This window comes from Bidens hawaiensis, unplaced genomic scaffold, assembly GCF_021521415.1.
Source record: "Bidens hawaiensis isolate Kalapana, Puna unplaced genomic scaffold, B.hawaiensis_p1.1 tig00009447_1, whole genome shotgun sequence".
NCBI classification, from domain to species: Eukaryota; Viridiplantae; Streptophyta; class Magnoliopsida; order Asterales; family Asteraceae; genus Bidens; species Bidens hawaiensis.
In genome coordinates, this window is record NW_027491701.1 from 760,006 (window position 1) to 781,788 (window position 21,783).

The window sequence follows — 21,783 nt, forward strand, 5'->3', positions numbered from 1 at the left end:
GTATTTAATAGATTATTTAAGGTTTTAATATTCGAAAAGGGCTTTAAGTTAATATGTACATTTAAAAAGAAGTTGTAAACTGAAATACATATTTAATGAAATCTCGTTAATCAGCAAGTACTTTATAAAAGTTCATATTTTATATCGGTATTATTATTTATTATCAATTATTTGCAATGTTAATCTTAAAATGAAATCTTTATTAATCATAAGTATATATATAAACATCAAATGTATTTTTAGCTTAAAATAATTATTTAAAACAAATCTCTTTATATGATTTATCCAAAGCCTTATAAATATTTACTTTATGTGATTTTGTATAATTAAAATAATGTTATTATGATAAACCGTCGTTAAATAAAAGTAATAAAAATTTATAATAAATCTAAATCATGTTTTTCCAAAAGAAAACTCTCCTGATCATAAATCCCGAACCTCTATCTAGTTTAGGATCGTGATTGAATTCATATTTGACTTCCATAATTATTGCTTTATTAGGATATCTTGTCAGTAATTTCCCGGGGAGCTTGATCTTTCTTTTGTGTTTTGACGTGTCATTTTCTCTTGCTTATTTACTAAGGTGAGTTTACATATCCCCCTTTTCATCTTTTATATTTTAGGGGTGACATGTATACCCTATTTACATTACTCGTTTTTAATTCCACATCTATTTCAAACACAAGTCAATATATGTTTATGTGTGATTATTGCATATTCTATGATAATGCTCTATATGCTTAATTGTTTATATTATGTTTGGTGGTTGATATTTCATCCTCATCTAGTATGATTATACATTTACCCAAGTACTTTTATTTCGTATCAATAAGAACGGGTCCATATCTATTTAGTTGTTTGCGTTTTCATAAGAATTGTAATACTCATCATTTACATATGAATTGTGATTTATCTATATATATATAAACTAAAACATATGTATCCTCACCGACATTCGTGTTGACAAACTTTATTTTTATACATGTTACAGGCACAAGTAGTTGATATTATTCAAGATTGAAGACAATAGTTTGACCTTAGGATATCTATTCAAATAACACAATTTTGATGTATTTACTACGATTATTGAATTTGTGTACTTGTTTAATGCTAATGAAATTAAATAATTATTAACGCTTAAATTAGTGTCTTATGAGCTACTGTCCAATCAATACGTTACGCACCGGCATGTTCCGCCCCTTTGGTCGGGGTGTGACAGATTGGTATCAGAGTCGAAGGCTATAAGATAGATGGTTAGATATAACGGCCTAGTAGCATGCTTAGGGTCCCTATACGTGATATGCCTTTACATGTTTGCACCCTGAATTATATTATTGATTGCAGTATTTGTTAACTGATGAAGGTGCGATATATGTTACAGCAAACAGAGGTTACAACTGGAAGGCTGCAGTGCAAGAAACTGTTTCAGCTACTCTTAATAGGTGATCTTTTATTTATCAATCAGATAAAGTTTGTATTCTAAGTCAAACAAACAGTCAAAACGCTCTATTTCAATTGCAGAACAGTTTCTAGTGGTATTAGTGAATCGGTACCCTGAAGGAAATTATGTTGTTGTATCCAGTCGGGGTAATTTCTACCTTACTTGGGAACCAGGACAGGTTAGCCTGTTGTTGATGCTATGTAAATGACCATTGTACCCTTGAAATGTTTATGTACGAAATGATCAATATGTGTAATTGTAGCCATACTGGCAACCCCATAACCGAGCAGTTGCAAGGAGAATCCAAAACATGGGTTGGAGAGCAGATGGTGTCCTTTGGCTTCTTGTGCGTGGTGGCGTTCTTTATCTCAACAAAGGCATAGGGGTATGTAAAAGTTCAATAATGCCCTTCTTAACATGTTTATATTAATGTTTTTTAAGAATCTGAACCTTTATCCTGCAGATAACTGAGGAGTTTGAAAAAATTCCAGTGCAGAGTCGTGGTTTTGGTATTCTTGATGTTGGTTGCAGATCAAAGGTGATATACATTTGTCATTTGCATGCATGACAGTTGACAGTTAATTTCGGGCTGTGTTCTGAAACTGTGATGCTGGCGATATGAATATTCAAGAGGAAGCTTGGGCAGCTGGAGGAAGCGGGATCCTTTTGAAAACTACTAATGGTGGAAATTCATGGAGTCGTGACAAAGCAGCTGATAATATTGTTGCCAATCTTTACTCAGTAAACTGAGTTTTAAGTACCCTTTAATCTTACACATGATTCTTGATTGTTTTTAACTTTAGAAGATTTATTGCTGATCATTTATCTTACCTATATTCTGTAGGTTTATCAACGATAAACAAGGATTCGTGTTAGGAAATTATGGAGTCTTGCTAAAGTATTTATGGATGATTTCATGGTATCTGTTGCTACAACAATTATAAGACAAATGATAGTGAATAGACTGGTTAGGCTAACAAGCTTCAAGGGTTCCGGTTAACCTAACGCAGGTCGTCGTGTCCCTATACGTTTGCAAAACGTAGAGAGAGGTTCACTAGTTTATTTGTTATTGTTCACTAGGGATCTAAGACCGAGATGTTGGAACCGGTTTTTGGATGTAAGTTCTTAGTGAAGCTATGATGTTTTTGAAGTAAGAAAGAAGCATGCAAAGTGCAAGTTCTCAAGGAAGAAGAGAAGATCAGAGAGTATGTCTTAACTCCCAGATCTGGTGTGTCCTCTAATGTCTGAGTTGTAATCCTTTTATAGAGAAAGGAATGTAAGCCTTTTGTTCGATGGGTAAACTAGTGAATCTCTTGGCTGGCCATTTTATGCGCGGGGATTATTGACCTGTGGTTAATAATATATAATAATATACTTTCTAAGCATATCCCTTTTTTATGGCTGAGGGATAATGTAAACAGTGATTTGACGCGTTACTGTTACGTGCTTTTACTGTTCACGTACTTGTTTTCCTTAATTGGGCGGCAAACGAACCTTTTAACTTTCTAACCTTTTTAGCGTTAATGTGTGAAATCCATTTTATTGGGTTTTGGGCTACTCCCGTCATTAGTATGTAATCACCTTTTCTCTTTTCCCTAAATGTTAGACATACGGAGACGAGTAAATGTTGGATGATTTTAGCGCGTTTGACCCCTTAGACCTATTTGAGATAAAATATAACCCAAACTGACTCCTTTACTTATAACCAGGTCAAAATTTGTCACAAATGACATTAGAAACAACTATGTTTGACCTTGTGGCAGGTTTTGTGAAACTTGTAAATTTGTAAACGTGATAAAATGTACCATACATATCTAGGTACCACGGAGAAGGTAAGTTCATTTATATTAAATTTATGATGTACTTGGTGAGTGATGACGGGGGTAGCCCAAGGAATTAGTAAAATGGCTTCCACACATTAACGCTAAAAAGGTTAAAAGCTTCGTTTCCCGCCCAAACTTATGTAAACAAGTACCCACGTGCTACTGTACGATGTCAACTCACTATTCACATCACTATTCCCTCTGAGCAAGGGACATGCTCAGATAAAGTATTATTATTTAAATCATGGACCAACGGTCCAAAGCTTCCCGCCCATAAAGGTCAACTCTTTAAGCAAACTGGAGGTGAATTAGTTTGTACACCAGACAAAAGGCTTGGTCTCTCCTTCTATATAAAGATAACTTAGCCAAAAGCATAAGGACAACAGATCTGGAGTCAATACATACTCCTTGATCTTCTCTTCTCCCTTGAGGAATATACACCTTGCTTATTCCTTTCTTACTTCACAAACATCATAGCTTCACCAAGAGCTTCATCCAAGAACCGATTCCAAACATCACGGTTCTGGATCTTCGGTGAGCTACAACAATCAACAACAAACTAGTGAACCTCCTTCTACGTTTTGCAAACGTAGAGGGACACCACGACCTGCTTTAGGTTAACCTAAACCCTTGAAGACTGTTAGCCTAACCAGTCCATTCACTATCAATGGTCTTATCTTTGTTGTAGCAACAAGTTGGCGCCCACCGTGGGGCTACGCCGCTTACTTTATCATAAAGACCAGTAGTGTAGCTCCATCACCATGTCAGAAGGTGGATCTCCCGGTGAAGTTAACCAAGTGTCAAGAACACCGACACCAAGTGCCGGCCAAGAAACTCCGGCGACGACCTCACTTTTTTCCACCCCGGGAGGAACTTCGACGGAACCTTTGTTCCTCGAGTTTTCACCTTTTCGAACTCCAACCCCTTCACGATACGGATTTCCTTCTCCCCATGCAGGAGTCACGAACACCCCGGAGCGCGTCGACTTGACGCTGGAAGGGGTATCACGGAATTTTTTGCAACTAAGGCATCTTCTTAACCAACATGTGAGCCTAGAAAGAGAAAAGGGAATAAGAATAAGGCTGGAGTATGACGATCAAGAGCCCTCACTATCACTCGGGCGTCCACCTTCCCCTCTAACCAGCTCGCAACAGGCTGCTTCTCATTCAGAAGCTGGTCCAAGTGTAACCTGCCAACCTTTTAACCCGTCTCCTAACACCTATGGGAGAACAAGCCCAACGGCTTTCCCCTTGTTCACTTCACAACCCCTTGGGCACGAGACCACTCTCGACCAAATATGGCAGTCACCGGCTTCAAGTGTTCCTCCTACAGCCACTACATGGGATCAGGCCATGTCGGTCTTGCCCTTGGCTTGAAGCGCTGCGATAAGCACTCCCATGGGAACAAATCAAACAGCAGCAACTCCTGAAAGCCTTCAAGGCTTTAACCTCATGCCTCAGATGATGGCTCAAATGATGGCACACTTTCGTTGGACCCAGCTCATCAACCAAGCGCTGGGTACTCACCAAGGAACCACAAGTCATAATCCTGCTGTAAGGCTAGACGAAGATCTGGCAAAACCTTACAAGCCCGGTAACCTATCTTGTTTCTCCCAACAAATCGCCGATTATGACTTTCAAACAAAAATCAAGATGCCACCCCATAAAAAAACGTATGATGGGACTGAAGATCTCGAACATCACCTTCAGGTCTTCACTGGGCGGCCAGAATCGAAAAATGGCCCCACGCTGAGTGTTGTTTGATGTTCATGCAAACACTAGTCGGATCAGCCAGGATATGGTTCAATGACCTTCCTGCCTAAAGCGTTCGAAGCTTCGATGACCTGAGCAAAGGATTCTTGGCCAACTTTTCACAACAAAGAAGGTACGTTAAGGATGCCACGGTCACTTTTCAGATAAAACAAAAAGATGACGAAAGCCTTCGAGATTTCATAGAAAGGTACAAAAAAGAAGGGTTGACATATGTGGGGGCTGATGAAAAAATGAGGGTGGCAGGCTTCATGAACGCCATCACCTCCAAACACCTCACAAGGGACTTTAACAAGTGCCTGCCCAAAACCCTTGAAGAAGCTATCGAACGAGCTGAAGCTCATATCCGAGGCGAAGAGGCCGTTGATTACAAAGAACAAAGAAAAAGAGCTCCTAGTTGGCGAGGCAACAGCCCCAACCAAAAGAAAGGGAACTACAATCCCTATGATAAATATCCAAGGAGCTCAGATCAACGAAGGCCTGAAGGTCGGAACCCTCCAAGCAGGGAAAAGACTGTGAACTTCACAGCCTTAACCAAAACCCCTCAGGAAATCCTTGCCACCGAAGAAGTGAAGCACAACTTCCGACCTCCTCGACCCCTACCTAAAAGCAAGAAGAATGAAAGCTCCACCCAGTTCTGTGAGTTCCACGAAGAAAAAGGTCACCACACGAACGATTGCTTTCAACTCAAGAGAAGAATTGAGGAAGCTGTCAAGTCTGGAGAATTGGCTCATTTGGTGAAAGGGGTCAAAGACAAGATGGCTGAAAGAAAAAGCAAAGAGGTGAATATGGTGAATATAGACCAAGGTGTTCCCCGCAAATGACAATGCTTGGAAGCTTGGGAGCTTCAATGCGTCTGCTTCCCACCGCCTCAAGGTAACTTACTCTCAAATCCTTTGGTAGTAGAAGCAGTCGTGGGAACACTCAACACAAGCAAAGCCTACATCGACACAGGGGCGGCCACAGAGATCATGTATAAAGGGTTCTTCAACCGGCTGAGTAAAGAAGAACGTTCAAGGCTTCAACCCTCCGGGACGTCTATAAAAGGTATCGCCGATATATCCTTGAAGCCTTTAGGCCAACTAACCCTTGATGTCTGTTTTAGTGAAGGCAGGATGAAGAAAATTAAACCACTCACTTTTGTGGTTATCGACACACCTTCCAGCTATGATGTAATCATAGGAAGGCCAGGACAATGTATGTTCAACATGGATGTTTCGGTTGGTCAAGGTGCTGTGAAGTTTCCCACCGACATGGGAATTGCAACCCTTCAACCCACCCAAGAGGTTTACACGGTTGAAGGGGAAAGTTCAAAAAATGAAGATGAGAAACAAGGCTTAATCATAAACCCCAAGTACCCTGAACAAAAGGTACGGGTAAACACAAGCCTCTCCAAAGAAACTCTCTCACACCTCGAAAAGCTGTTGATACACTATAGCGATATCTTTGCTTGGTGCCCGGAAGACATGACTGGCATCCCTCAAAGCATTGCAGAACATGAGCTGAAAATACCTCCCGATGTCAAGCCTGTTGTCCAAAAGAAATGGAGCCTAGCTCCTGAAAGAAGCTTGGCAGCATGTCAAGAGGTTGAAAAGCTCGTACAAGCTGGGATCCTACGTGAGGTCAAGTATCAATCTTGGGTGGCTAATCCACTCATGGTTCGAAAGCCTGACAAGTCTTGGAGGATGTGCATCGACTTCAAAGACTTAAACAAAGCATGTCCAAAGGATTGCTATCCCTTACCCGAGATGGACCTCAAGGTTGACTCTTTAACCGGCCATCCCTTTATGTGTTTTCTCGACTCTTACAAGGGTTACCATCAAATTCTCATGAAATTGGAAGATGAAGAGAAAACTGCATTCCACACGGACAAGGGTATTTTCTGTTATCAAAAGATGCCTTTTGGCCTACGAAATGCCGGTGCAACCTACCAACGTTTGATCGACAAAGCATTTGCTAGCCAAATTAGCAAAAACCTGGAGGCTTATGTTGATGATCTGGTAATCAAAAGCAAAACCGAGCATCAAATGCTTGAAGACATATAAGAAACCTTCCAAAACTTAAGGAAGATCAACATGAAGCTTAACCCCGGAAAATGCTCATTCGGATTCGAAGAATGAAAGTTTTGGGGGCACATCGTGGGAAAACAAAGCATAAAAGCCAATCCCAACAAAGTCAGAGCTGTTCTTGAAACCAAATCCCCATAAAGCAAAAAAGAAGTGAAAAGTCTGAATGGAAGGCTTGCAGCCTTGAAGCGTTTTACCTCCAAGCTTACTGAGAAGTCCCTACCCTTTTTCAAAACACTAAAGGGTTGCACCAATAAGAAAGATTTCAGGTGGACGGAAGAAGCAAAAGAAGCCTTCAACCAAATGAAGCAGCACTTGGCTTCACTTCCATCTATTGCAGCCCCTGAAACAGGAGAACTGATCTCTGTCTACCTCTCAGTCGCTGAAGAAGCATTAAGCGCGGTTCTAACCATCGAACGAGACAAAGTTCAGGTACCCGTTTATTTCTTTAGTAAAACAGTAAAACTGGCAGAGATCAAATATCCTCCTTTGGAAAAACTTGCTCTGGCCTTAATTCAAACGGCCAGAAAGCTTCAAAGGTACTTTCAAGCACACCCTATACAAGTGGTCACTGACCAACCCATCAAAAGTGTGCTTGAAAAACCAGAAAATTCAGGCCGATTGGCCAAATGGGCTGTGGAACTAGGTGAACATAACATCACCTATGTCCCAAGAAAAGCTATCAAAGCTGATATAATGCTAAATATATATGTTTCCCTTGTATATTTTATTTAATATTTTAATTGTTTTTGCTCGTTTTTAGTCGATATTTATATACTACTAACGTTTTTATATTTCATAGGTTCCGGGATTTGATCGTGATTAAAAAGGGCGAAAAACGAGCTAAAACGAACCGAAACGGAGATCCAGAACGCATCAGGAAGGAACCGGACAGAGAACCGGTCAGACCGGGCCGGTCGGACCGGTCCCCATTGAAGAGCACGCCGCGCTGCGCCTAGGGGAAGGGCCAAAAGCCCTAGGCGCGGCGCCTAGGCACATCTGGGCTAGAGTTATTTCGTTTTTGCTTCTTGTCGGGCCTAATTTTCGCTATTTAAACGCATTTAACTTAAACCTGACAGAACCTTAAGCCACCAGCCGATTTTGGGAATTCTTGGAGGAGATTTTCGAGTTTCATGGTGATTTTGAAGGCAAGAGGACAGCCGGTGAAGACTTATACGTTCACGTTTGGAGATTACGGGTTTTATCGCCTTTAATCCTTCGTTCTTTAGATTTTCACCATGTTTTCGTTATTATTTGTTTTGTTTGATTTAGACTATATGATGCTAGGCTAAACTTCATAGACTGCCTAGGTCGTGATGAACCTTAGTTCGGTTTGATTTTATTTGGATTTTCGTTTCGTTATGGATTTTATGTTCTAAGTAAACTGTTAAGTTTGATTTGATTGATGCGTATGATTGCTTGGTTTTGTTTACTTGAATTTATTGTTTCACATTGCCTTTGTTGATTGTTTCATATGATAGGGTTTTGTTTGGTCATTTACTGTGTGTTCTTGGCTAGTTTGTGATTAATATGCATTAAAATCATATAAACAATAAAATCAAGTAAACAGATAAAAGTGAGCTGCTAGTCTAAAAAGCTGTAAAGTGATAGGCTATTAATAGATCTTTGCTTGTCGGGATTGCTAGATTTAGTTCTTCGTAAAGAGTCCGTCTAGATTTGATTGTCAGCTTAGTCTATTAAATTAATTGAGTTTGCTTTGCTATCTTTTGAATTTCGCGCTCTAAGGTAGGTTTTCGCCATAAAAGATACTTAGACATAAGCGATTAAGTAACCGTAAGTAAGTTTAATATAAAACTGGTGAGTCTTAAAACTTGTTAGAAATCCATAGGCGTCTTCTTGAAGTTCAAGGGTCCTGTTCGGGTTTTCTGTCAAGGGTCTATTTTATGATCCCGGTTCCATAACTTGCGTTTTTCCATTTAAATTAATAACCGTAACTTTGGGGATTCTGGCCTGGGTAGTTATTTTCATCATCTGAATTAATCCAAGTTTTCTAAATTGTTTATTAGTTAAATTAAATTAGGTTAAGTTTAATTAATTAATTAGTTTAAAGTAATGATTATGTTTTATTATTATTTTATTAATTAGGGTTTGTTTTAATTAGTTTTAATAATTAGTTTAAATTCCCCCTCAAATATTATTAATAAATAGCCGTGTCTTGTAGTTGAGTCTAATTTGCTAGTTTCGTAATTTAAAGAGTCTTGTGGGTTTGATATCCGGACTTACTTAGCTGTACTAGAGTCGATCGGTTCACTTGCCGGTTAGTAGTTTAAGTTAAGTTTAAGGGTCTAGAGTATTACTTAGTGTCTATATTAGTATAATTTTAGTTAATAATTATTTGACTACTTTTAGCACATCAAAAGCCCAAGTCTTGGCGGACTTCATTGTAGAAATTCCAAAGCAAATCATTCCTGAAATACATACAACTGCTACTGAATCTTCTGACCCTGAAGCCTGGAAGCTTTTTACCGATGGAGCTTCCAGCATCGAAGGGTCAGGAGTTGGGCTCACTTTAATCAACCCTGAAGGGTTAGAATTTACATATGCTCTTCGACTTGAATTTCAGACCACCAACAACGAAGCTGAATACGAAGCATTGATCGCTGGTCTGAAGATTGCTAAAGAGATGAAGATCCAAAAATTACAAGTCTTCACAAACTCGTTGCTTGTTTCAAGTCAAGTCAATGATAGCTATGTAGCCAAAGAGCCCAACATGAAAAGTACCGAGAAAAGGCAAAAGGGTTGATGACCTCGTTTCAAGAGTGCACCATCAAACAAGTCCCAAGATCACAAAACAAAAGAGCCGATTCCTTGAGCAAACTAGCATCCCTCACATTTGCACATCTCACCAAGAAAGTATTGGTGGAAGTGCTGAAAACTCCTTCAATTCAAGAATTAGAGGTTCAATATGTAATCACTGAAGAGGATCCCAATTGGATGACTCCCATAGAAAAGTTCCTCAAAAATGGTGAGTTACCTCTGGACCAGACGGAGGCTGAAAGGGTTCGAATAAAGTCCAGACAGTATGTGTTGCAAGGAGAAACCCTTTATAAAAAGGCCTACCTTGAACCACTGCTGAGATGTGTGTGCCCTGAACAAAGTCAATATCTGATCAAAGAGGTTCACGAGGGGATATGTGGAGCTCATTTTGGGCCAAGAACGGTGGTTGCAAAATTGATGAACCTTGGATATTTCTGGCCCACGATGCACCGAGATGCAACCGAACAACTCAAGAAGTATGTATCTTGTCAAATTCATGCACCTGTCCCAAAAAGCCCCAAGCACGATCTAGTCCCCATCTCCTCGGCTTGGCCATTCCACAAATGGGGAATGGACATCGTCGGTCCATTCCCACCGGCCAAAGGTGGGGTAAAATTTTTGCTAGTAGTCGTCGACTACTTTACCAAGTGGCCTGAAATTAAACCACTTGCAAAGATAACGGGCAAACAAGTCATCGACTTTGTATGGGAAAACATCATCTGCCGCTACGGGTTGCCAGGAGTGTTGGTCACGGATAATGGGAAACAATTTGCTGATAAGCCTTTTAGCACATGGTGCAAAGAATTCAGAATCACTCAAGTGTTCAACTCAGTCGCATACCCACAATCCAACGGCCAAGTTGAAAGAACAAACAGAACCATCGTGGAAGGAATCAAAACAAGGCTGGGAAGGCACAACAACAATTGGCTCGAAGAACTCCCAAATGTTCTATGGGAGATAAGAACAACCGAGAAGACAAGCCACAAACGAACGCCTTACAGCCTAGTGTTCGGATCGGAGGCTGTAATCCCAGCCGAAGTCGGAGTTGTGACTCAAAGAACACTCAACATGGACCTCAAATCAAACAACAATGAGACCATGTTGAATTTGCAACTCCTTGAAGAAATTCGTGATCAAGCCGCAATACAAGAGGCCAAGTACAAGCAAAAAATTGAAGCTTATTACAATGCAAGAGTGAAACATGAACGTTTCAAGCCTGGAGACCTTGTACTCCGAAATAACGAGGCCAGCAAGAAAGAAAATCAAGGAAAACTTGGCCCAAAGTGGGAAGGACCATACACAATCATCGAAGCTCACAAGGGTGGATCCTACAAGCTGGCCGACACAAAAGGCAAAAAGCTTCCAAGACACTGGAACGGCAAAACCCTTAAAAGGTTCCATGCCTAGTCAAAATCTAAAAATGTATTTCAAGATATGTATAATTCTTCTTTTTGTGAACAACAACCTCTTGAATGAATGATAAAGTTTTTGTCATAACTTGTCTTTACTATCCTATAATCAGGTTGAGAACCTGGCAAGAAACTCCATGACAAGGGCCATGTAAGGGGATGAGATCCCAGGCCACATCGCTCAATAGGTTCAAAGGATAAATGGACCTATATAAGGGGTGAGTACCTATATCAATCCAACTCCATGAGACTTAGAAAATTTTTCAACTAAAACTTGTCTCATAGACAGGTCTGAGCAGCCTACAACAATTCGTTCCTTAAGCTTTGAAAAAGTTTACGACACAAAAAACATACACTAAGTAGTGATACAAAGGATAGCCAACATGTGTTTTTTACCTAATGACGCCTTGAAGCTAAAGTGACTGCAGCACTAAAACTTCTTAAGGAAAGTTAGCTAAAAACACATCAAACTAACAAGACAAGCAACCAAAACACAAATACATAGAACATCACATTTCATAAACAAGGCCACTCCAAGGCCATAACTAACAACATTCATAATAAGCCAATTAAGGCTAAACAAGGAAATCATAAAGATTCCCATAAAAGTGTTTAAAACGGCCAACAAGGCCAACGACAACCATAAGGCAGAAACTTTAAGAGTTTCATGCCAAACCTACATTGTTCAAAGTACATAACATTGTTTAAAGGTGCTAAGAAAGCTATGAATCAAGTTTTTAAACATCAGAAACAGGCTTTGAAATACTAGCCTTACCACCCTTGGCTTTCTTGGACTTCTTCACTTCCGGGCCAACATCAGCAACAGCCGAGCCTTCGAGGCTTGCCACATGAGATCCGTCGCTACCCCCAGATAAAGTTTCTTCACTGTCACCAAAACGGGAGAGCTTCTTCGACAAGGACTCAAGCACCTATTTAACAACTTTCTCATTAAGGCCGGCTGGTTTCAAACCCTGCAACACGGAAAGAGGCTTACCAAAGCATGACGAAACTTCACCCACATAAGGGTAAGTAAGCCTTTCCATTGCACGAACTGAATCTGAGAAGAGCTTGTAAGCTTCACAGTTGAACAGGGGTGACTTCTCAATAGGTTGACTGGACTCGTGATGACTGAAGCCAGCAACAAAGCCCAAATGCTTACCATGGGCCAGCAGCTTCGTATACACATTGCCCAACACTGAGTTGAATTCATTAGAATGAAGCAAGTAAGTCACAACCTGATGAAACCCGTGCTCAATTAGCCACGTGTTATCGTTAGAGGTCTGGGTGACCGAAGCCTTCAAGTCTTCTTTCTCCATCTCAAAGGCTCTCCTCTACACCTCAAAGGCTTCCCGGTCAGCATCCAACTTAGCCCTGTCAGCTTCCATAGCTTTCTTCAACCTTGCTACCTCAATCTCATGGCCACGGGACAACTCATCAATCTTCTTAACATAACCCTCCTCTTTATGCGAAAAGCCACCAATCTCTTTCTTCATCTCCATCATGGAAGCCTTCATTCCCTCCTTCTTCTTGGAAAAATCCTCATACTCTTGCATCCCCTTTCTAAAACGAGTTACACCATCTGCCAAAAGGGCAGAAAGGTTGCAAGAACTCAAGATCAACCTTGACAGCATGGAATCACCTTCCATACCAGAAATAGTTTCACGAACACCAGGAGGAGCAAAATTAGCTAACACATCCGCACAAACTTCCGGATCTTTGAAGCTATCACCAACCTTCACATTCCACTCCGGCACATAGATCGCATCCCCATCCAACCCTTGAACCATCGGCATCACAACCTTCTTGCCAGTAGATTTCTTTTTCTTGGAAACAACCAAACCTTGCTCTTTTTCCACTTCCACGCTTGGACCTTGATCTTCAGCAACCAGAACATCACCACTAACCTCAACCGGTTCATGAGAGGAAGATTGGCCAGAAGACTTCAACAAACGTCATGTAGAACGACAAGTGGAAGCCTTAGGACCAGCAGCCTTGTTGAACCCTTTAACATTCGGAACGCCAACATACCCAGCATCTTCAAACCGACCCTCTTTTCCTCGAACCACCGAATCCTCCCCAACAACAGCCGCATCATCCGTGAACCCAACATCAGAGGTATCATCGCTCTTTAAGAAATCCAAAGCCGACATAACTACAAACGCAAAGGAAACCAATTAACAAACATATCAACAAAATAAAGCAAATACGGGACAAACAAACGCATACCCTTATTATCCCTCATAAGCACGGGATCCCGATTAGGCTTATCCCACAATTTGCTTATTCCTAATAACACAAGAAGATGTCCGGGAAGAGGACAAAGACGCGATGGACATTTTCTAATTGACTTCAAAAAGGCTTCATTCAACTCCGATTCAGCCGGCTCCAGTTCGTTGAGAACAGCCTCGGGTTGTCTCCAAACGGATTTAAAAGGAAGGATGGAGTCAGAAACAAAGAAAAAACGGTCTTTCCAAGAACCAAGGGTTGTAACCGTCGAAGAAACCAAACATGTGTCAAATTGAGTGTGTTCGAAAGTGTACCAATCGCCGTTTTTCGCTAAGCGAAAGAAACGGCGAAAACTCAACAATGACGGGTCATACCCTAAGGCTCTGCATTAAACTTCAAAATGTAAAACTCTAGCAAGCCCTAAGGGATGAATCTGACCGAACGACACGTGATAATACTCCAATACATTTAAAACAAAGATTGAAAACGGATGCCAAAGATTCGAAAATTCAAAATGTCGGCAATAAAGGGCAATAAAACCCGCCGGACAACGATCGATCGACGAATCAATCGGCGGAGCAACCGGTTTATACTTTAAACCTATCCCCCACTCAACACAAAACGACTCGACCTCTTCCTAGGTTAATCGGGAAAAACTGACCGAAAAATCTTTTTTAGCAACCATAATATTTAAAAGGAAGAAGAAAGATCGAAACTAACCTGATGAAAGGATTGAAAACTTGAATGTGTTTGAGAGTATTGTGGAAGCTTTAAAGAAAAAACTGAAGAAAATGAGTAGTTATCCCTATTGATAACTATTAATAAAAGCAGTTATTGGGAACCGCAACCTGCAATTACCATCAAATCAACTGTCTTGTCAAAATTTCAAAAAATAAATAAAACTGAACAAAGCCTACAAGCCTCAAAGCCTTTAAGCAATAAACAAAATGTGTGCAAAAGTCAGAAACCCATGTGCAGCTTACCTCTCAAATTCCTCTGACTTGGGGGGCTGATGACGGGGGTAGCCCAAGGAATTAGTAAAATGGCTTCCACACATTAACGCTAAAAAGGTTAAAAGGTTAAAAGCTTCGTTTCCCGCCCAAACTTATGTAAACAAGTACCCACGTGCTATAGTACGATGTCAACTCACTATTCACATCACTGTTCCCTCTGAGCAAGGGACATGCTCAGATAAAGTATTATTATTTTAATCATAGACCAACGGTCCAAAGCTTCCCGCCCATAAAGGTCAACTCTCTAAGCAAACTGGAGGTGAATTAGTTTGTACACCAGACAAAAGGTTTGGTCTCTCCTTTTATATAAAGATAACTTAGCCATAAGCATGAGGACAACAGATCTGGAGTTAATACATACTCCTTGATCTTCTCTTCTCCCTTGAGGAATATACACCTTGCTTATTCCTTTCTTACTTCACAAACATCATAGCTTCACCAAGAGCTTCATCCAAGAACCGGTTCCAAACATCACGGTTCTGGATCTTCGGTGAGCTACAACAATCAACAACAAACTAGTGAACCTCCTTCTACGTTTTGCAAACGTAGAGGGACACCACGACCTGCGTTAGGTTAACCTGAACCCTTGAAGCCTGTTAGCCTAACCAGTTCATTCACTATCAATGGTCTTATCTTTGTTGTAGCAACAGTGAGCAACCGTGTAATCCTTGTATATGAATTCAAGAATGACGCAACATAATTATTCTTTTATCGTCTTTAGCTCTTTGGGTATGTTGGGTGGTTAAAGTTCGTGTTCTATTAAACCACATGTCAAAGACTGGTAAATTCATGAAGTTATATTGATTCATTCAAGTTGGTTTTCATCTTAATAAATGTAAGGTGTTACAGGATAATAATAATAATAATAATAATAATAATAATAATAATAATAATAACATCTATAGCTATCCTAATATTGATTGAATTTTGAATAGCTAACAGACCTAGTCAATGATCGCTTTAGAGATGATAACTAATGTGGTATAGACAATAATCGGACAAAGCTCTGTCGTAGTGTGAGCAAGAGCCCAACACCCTGTCTCAGTCCTAAATCTAGCAGTCATGTGTTGTTTCTTGGCGCTTCAGCTGATAAAATTGTGTTCAAGAAAAACACAGCATCTTGTCGTAGATCGCCTAGTAAACGTCTCCATTTGTAAATGCTAATATAAATGGTTTTGCGAATAGTAAATCCATCACTTATCGTTCCCTTATAATATTGAAAAAAATATATGTAGACTGTTAACAAATGACGATCGTAGCATGCTTAAGAAATTATGAAGCCTTACTAATTGCATAAGGAATATTGGGGCAAGTCAACAGTCAAGACAAGATACTGTAGAGCACCAATCGTGCTCCGGTACGTCAACGGGTCCTCTGAGAATACATCACTACCTAGAAAGATATTTTCTAAGAAACTAGGGTAGATAATGGTTTGAACCAAGTTCGGTGCGCTTTAAAAGATGTTATAAGTATTTATATTGAGAAAGACGCATCATGTCATATGTGAAGGTAGCTTGTATCCTTAAAAGAATAGCTGAGTTTGCTCAAATCCTTAAGGGCAAACTTTGACAGAATTTGTCGTCTAATTAGGTCATCGAAGAACTCTCTATGATAAAAAATGTCGTTCACATAAACCAATAAAAAAACAAGTAACTAAGTCTCGACAATAAACCAACAAAAAAGTGTCGGATATGCACCATGTAAATTGCATATGATCAAAGAACTGTAGACAACTTGAAGAACCAAACTCTAAGGGTCTGCTTGAGGCCATAAAGAGCCTTGAAGAGAAGGCAAACATGTCATATATCCCATGCACGACTGCATGAGAGAAGGTAACCGACAAAACGAACCTGATAGTGCTGGATTAAATACTAAGCGCATAATGGTTATTTTACGTTGAATTTAACATATATTTGATGCAAAAAAAGGCCAAACATATACGGAAGACTTAACAGCAATGAAATATCATAAAATTTCATTTTCGTGATGAGTTTTTATAATCTGGTTTATAAATGCATGACATCACAAAAGTTTTAGGTTCCATTACACATAAGGTTTAAGGGTACGTAGCTAGGAAAAAAATTCATAACACGTGATTACTTGTCATAATATTAATATATTACACACATTACTAAAATTTCCATTGAGTAATAATCTATATAACAAATGTGGTAATAGAAGAAAGAATGAAATGGATAAGGAAATGAGACATATTATTATCATTTTAATTTTTTTTTTGTTAACCTATGTAAATTTATATTATAATGCTTGGCAGGCACGAAAAGACGCATGAAGATAATACAAATGATAAAAATTCAACTACCTAAAATATATGTTGGTGTTGTGTGGCAAGGGAAGCGATGGTGATAGTGGTGTTGGTGATGGACCTGGTGGTTACATGGTGTTGGTATAGAGAAATTATGGTGAAAGAAAGAATGAAATGGAAAAAAAATACGGGGTGTGAATGAATGGTTTTAATGTGTTTATAGTAAATGAGATTCTTTGTATAATCGTTGATTCCATTTTATGAACTAATCAAACACCTTTTTCTTTATTACAATTGCTCGGTTAGATAGTATCGCCATTGGTCGGAGGTTCCAAAGACCAAAACCTACTCTACTCTACTCTTCAAATACTCCATTATCTTCTTCATCTACAATTACAATTGTTCCTCTTCGACTTCCTTCACTTTCTCTCTCTAGAAGGCTCCTCATGGCTTCTCTCGCCGGATCAGCCGCCGTTGCTGAAGTTATTCTCAATGCCGATCTAAATCCTCATTCGCTTACGCCTCCTATTAATTTTTTATGTTGATCGCTCATATTTCCATTGGATGAGATTGAATTGATGTTTCTCTTACGAATTAGTTAGCTTCAATTTCTATTCTGTTGTATTGTATTTTTAAGCAATAACCTTGATAAATCAATAATATATCCAGTTTGCAACATAATTTGAAAAAAAAATATCACATTAAGTATTCATTTATCTGACTTGCACTGTACATAGTTAGGGAAAAACAATACATTATGTGTATAATAAATCCAATTAAAAACTTAAGTATTCATTCAAATAAATACAAATTCACCATTACCACAATGATATATACATACCATTCAATCATGCAACTTCACTTTAATCTCTGGGCCCCAGGGGTACAGTTGGCATACGGTAATTGTAATTTTCTGCACCTTCGAGAGCTTCCACATATGGACTCTACAAATAAAATTTTTATATAAAATGGAAAAAATTATAGTATATGTTTTATAACAGTGAATAATAATAATAAACCTGAGGTGCAGTGGTGGTTTGACAAGTTTGACCAGATTCTGCAGCTTTTGACTTATGATCTGTATCAATACCATTTGGATCATGCATGCCAGAGTTTAACATGGGGTCACTCTCATGCCCATTGGCTGGTTTTGCTTTCTGAAACCAATATAATTGTTTATGCATCAGTCATGTATCGGTCTTGACTGATCTACTTGAAAATGGGTTGATTTGGGTGAGATGTTATCTCTTCAACGGGTCAAGTGGATCAATTTTAAAGGATCTAGTTAACTTGTTAGACCCGACACATCTAGTTAGCTTGCTTTGCCATACCGAATCCTAGGGGTGTGCATAAAACCGAAATAATCAGCATTACCGGCTTTATATTTGCAAACCGAAGGACAAAAACGAACTTAAGGCGTAAAAACAGAACAGGCTTTTATAAGTTATAACCAAACCAAAATCAGTTAAAACCAGAATAACCGAACCCACCCCAAAAGGCCAAAACCGACGGTTTGGTTTTATGTTTTTCTAAAAACAAAATTTTTAGTTCAGATTCAGTTTTTCAAGTACCGAAAGCTGGAATAACAAACAAACAGACTTTAATAACCAAATCAAACCAATTGAAACCAAAAAAACCAGCTTTTGTTATTGAATTAATGAATTATAATTTTAAATTTCGAATGTTAAGCAACTTATAAAAAATTAATAAATGGCGTAGCCCACAAATTTTAGATCCATATGTGTAATAATAAATTAGCCATTAACTAAAAAATTTATTATTTTTTAGACTTAGGGCCTAGACTTACCCTGTTTCAACATAACAAGTATATATACTCTTTGAAAAGCTTTTCAAGTAAATACATATTTGATAATTTTTTTTTAATTAAAAAAAAACAAACTATAGCAATACTATACTCAAATTAAAGAGAATAAAATGCTCGTTTTTACCGTGTAGTTTTTTATTTTCAAAAGAAAAAAAAATAACGTATGAGAGTGATGGGCATTCAAAAATCGTGGTGGAAGCTGGAAGTTGATTTAAAAGTCAACAATATGTTTAAAAGGGTTGTACAATATGTTTTAGAAGTTTCCGCCACTTAAACTCTTAAAATTATGTAAAATTACCTTTTTGTCCTCCTCATATGTATTATAATGATAATTCAGTTTTTTTATTCTCTTTGATTCAAGTAAGGTTTATAGAAACAAATTAAACAAATTGTTGTAGTATTCTATAGCTGTGGAACATACAGAATGCTAATTCAGAAGTGTTGCAGGGTGACCATTCTCTAGTTATAATCTTTCATCATGCATTGGAACTGAACTGGATACATTACATGCTCTTACTAATTTTATAAAACGCTATTAGAACACTATACAACATACATCATTTGTGTTTTATGGTGCTGAAACTGTAGCACTCACGACTGTATTTGATATGATTTACCACTTTGTACAATGTAAAGCTGAATTGTTTATTGCAATGGGACTTGCAGGTGTGAAAGCTCAGGTGGCTACTGTTGAACAAGCAAGTGCTGAATGTTGTTGTTGTGACTGGAGCCTCTAGAGGTATTGGTAAAGCAGTTGCACTAGCTTTAGGCAAAGCTGGTTGTAAGGTCAGAGAAATTTTATTATATATGAATGAAAAGTTTGTTGCACACACTTCATTTCATGTCAGTTTGTAAATGCATTCTATAGCTTGTTCTCTACATTTATTTGTGTGAGGGGTTGTTTCGCAATCTTGTGCTGAGCCATTAAGAGGCCTGAACCATTAAGAGGTGTCTTTTAAGTAAACCAAACACACCTGACCTCTTACCGATTTAGAGGTAGCCTGTTAATGGAATCATTAAGAGACCACTAAATAGCCTCTGAGTGAGTCTGATTTACAAGTTGTTGTTCTTATTCTAGTTATGGCTTATTGTTTCAGGTTTTGGTTAACTATGCAAGGTCATCTAAGGAGGCAGAAGAAGTTTGTAAAGAGGTGAATTAGACATGTACCTAATTATTCTTATTAATTTTGTAATAAGTTGTGGTTTTATAAATGGAATGTGCTATTTACTTTCAGATTGAGGCATCAGGTGGTGAGGCAATTACATTCGGGGGAGATGTTTCAAAAGAAGAAGACGTTGCATCTATGATCAAAACCGTGAGTGAAAATCCTGTCATATAATGTTTCAGTTTTTAAAAATTATTTGGATTTTGTTTGACTTTGAAACATAACAGGCAGTTGATGCTTGGGGGACTGTTGATGTACTGGTCAACAATGCAGGTTACCTAATTCTACTTTCCTGCACCTTATTTTCCACAAGTCTTACTTTTTGGTTCTGTTTAGTTGGAGAGAAATAAGTAGATTCTTCAGTTTATACTCTCATTTAGAGTTAAAACAAGTCTCAAGTAAATAAATCAAGCAATCAAACAAGTTAATACTAACAGTAATCGACTGTAAAAACCAAGAAAATTGGACAATATTAGGATGCAAAGAATTATTGAAATCTTGAATGAATAATTATGTTTGGGAAAATGTTCTTTTGCCCGTATCTTTTTTCTGTCACTTCTATATTGTATACGAGTAATTGTCACAGAAATTATTATTATTATTATTATTATTATGATCATCATCATCATCATCATCATCATCATCATCATCATCTTTCATATTTCTCTTCTAATCCAACATAAAAATAGAGACAATGCAGTTTTCAACATAAAAAAATAGACAATCTAATCTCCATTTTCTTCAGTTTTCAGCCATTTTCTCTGTATTATATTATCTTCTCTTGTGTTTGTTTCTATATATCAACTTTAATTAATGATACAGGGATTACAAGAGATGGTTTAATGATGAGGATGAAGACATCTCAATGGCAGGAGGTTATTGATTTAAATCTCACTGGTGTATTCCTATGTACACAGGTCTTGTTCTAGAACATTCCTTAGTTATGTAGACAATTACATCATATTCGTGTATATTATATTCTTACCGATTTTTGTCTCTTTTCAGGAAGCTGCCAAAATTATGATGAAGAAGAGAAAGGTAGACACTATATTTCCCTTTTCAGTTTCACTATTTTTGTTGCTTTATCACCAACATACTGAAATGCAAACAAAATGGTAATTTCTCAGGGAAGAATAATCAATATAGCATCTGTTGTCGGTCTAGTTGGCAATATTGGGCAAGCCAATTACAGTGCTGCAAAAGCCGGGGTTATCGGGCTTACTAAAACCGTGGCAAGGGAATACGCAACCAGAGGCGTAACTGTGAGTTTTTTGTATCTCTACATTCGTCTTTTATGTTATCTCAGTTACTACTCAAATAAGCATTAGGTATAGTAAATAGGTTTTGTTTTTCTGTTACAGGCTAATGCCATTGCTCCTGGATTTATTGCATCTGATATGACTGCTCAGCTCGGGGAAGAAATTGAGAAAAACATCTTGAAGACAATCCCCTTAGGTGAGTTTTTTCTTTATTAAAAAACGTTTAAATGGTCAAATGTTGTTTTTTTTGTGTGTGTTGGATGTAATTATTAAAACAGGGTAACTAAGTATGTAAATGGTTACTTAAAAATGTGATGGTACATTGGTTCGTCTTAAATTTGATTTACAGGGAGGTATGGCAATCCTGAAGAAGTTGCTGGGCTTGTTGAATTCTTGGCTCTCAATCCTGCAGCTGCTTACATGACTGGACAGGTTCTTATAAAACCAAATTCTTGCAATAATATATGTTCGGCTTTTATTTTCATGATAATGTATATCCCATTCCTGCAAGATGACATGTGTCAAATTTGCAGGTGCTTACCATTGATGGGGGAATGGTTATGTGAGAGCACTGAAAGCTAATTAAATTCGGCAGTCAGACAAAGCAAAGTTTATGGAGTTTGCGTTGAGATAGCTACAAAATAATTAGTTACCCGTTAAGAATTTGTATTTTTAATCATAGCCATTGTCTTTCTGCCATGTTGGTCGACATTTTGATTTTTGGTTTGTACCGTTTCAAAGT

At 38.3% G+C, this 21,783-nt stretch overlaps 1 pseudogene across 1 annotated transcript; it reads left to right on the forward strand.

The window, feature by feature from the left end:
* Positions 1-19,269: 19,269 nt before the first annotated feature.
* Positions 19,270-21,767, forward strand: LOC143532505 (3-oxoacyl-[acyl-carrier-protein] reductase, chloroplastic-like; annotated as a pseudogene). Its single transcript, XR_013135187.1, has 10 exons — positions 19,270-19,402; positions 19,714-19,767; positions 19,852-19,932; positions 20,010-20,055; positions 20,605-20,699; positions 20,788-20,820; positions 20,910-21,044; positions 21,144-21,237; positions 21,391-21,473; positions 21,575-21,767. The product of XR_013135187.1 is annotated as a 3-oxoacyl-[acyl-carrier-protein] reductase, chloroplastic-like (transcript).
* Positions 21,768-21,783: the final 16 nt, after the last annotated feature.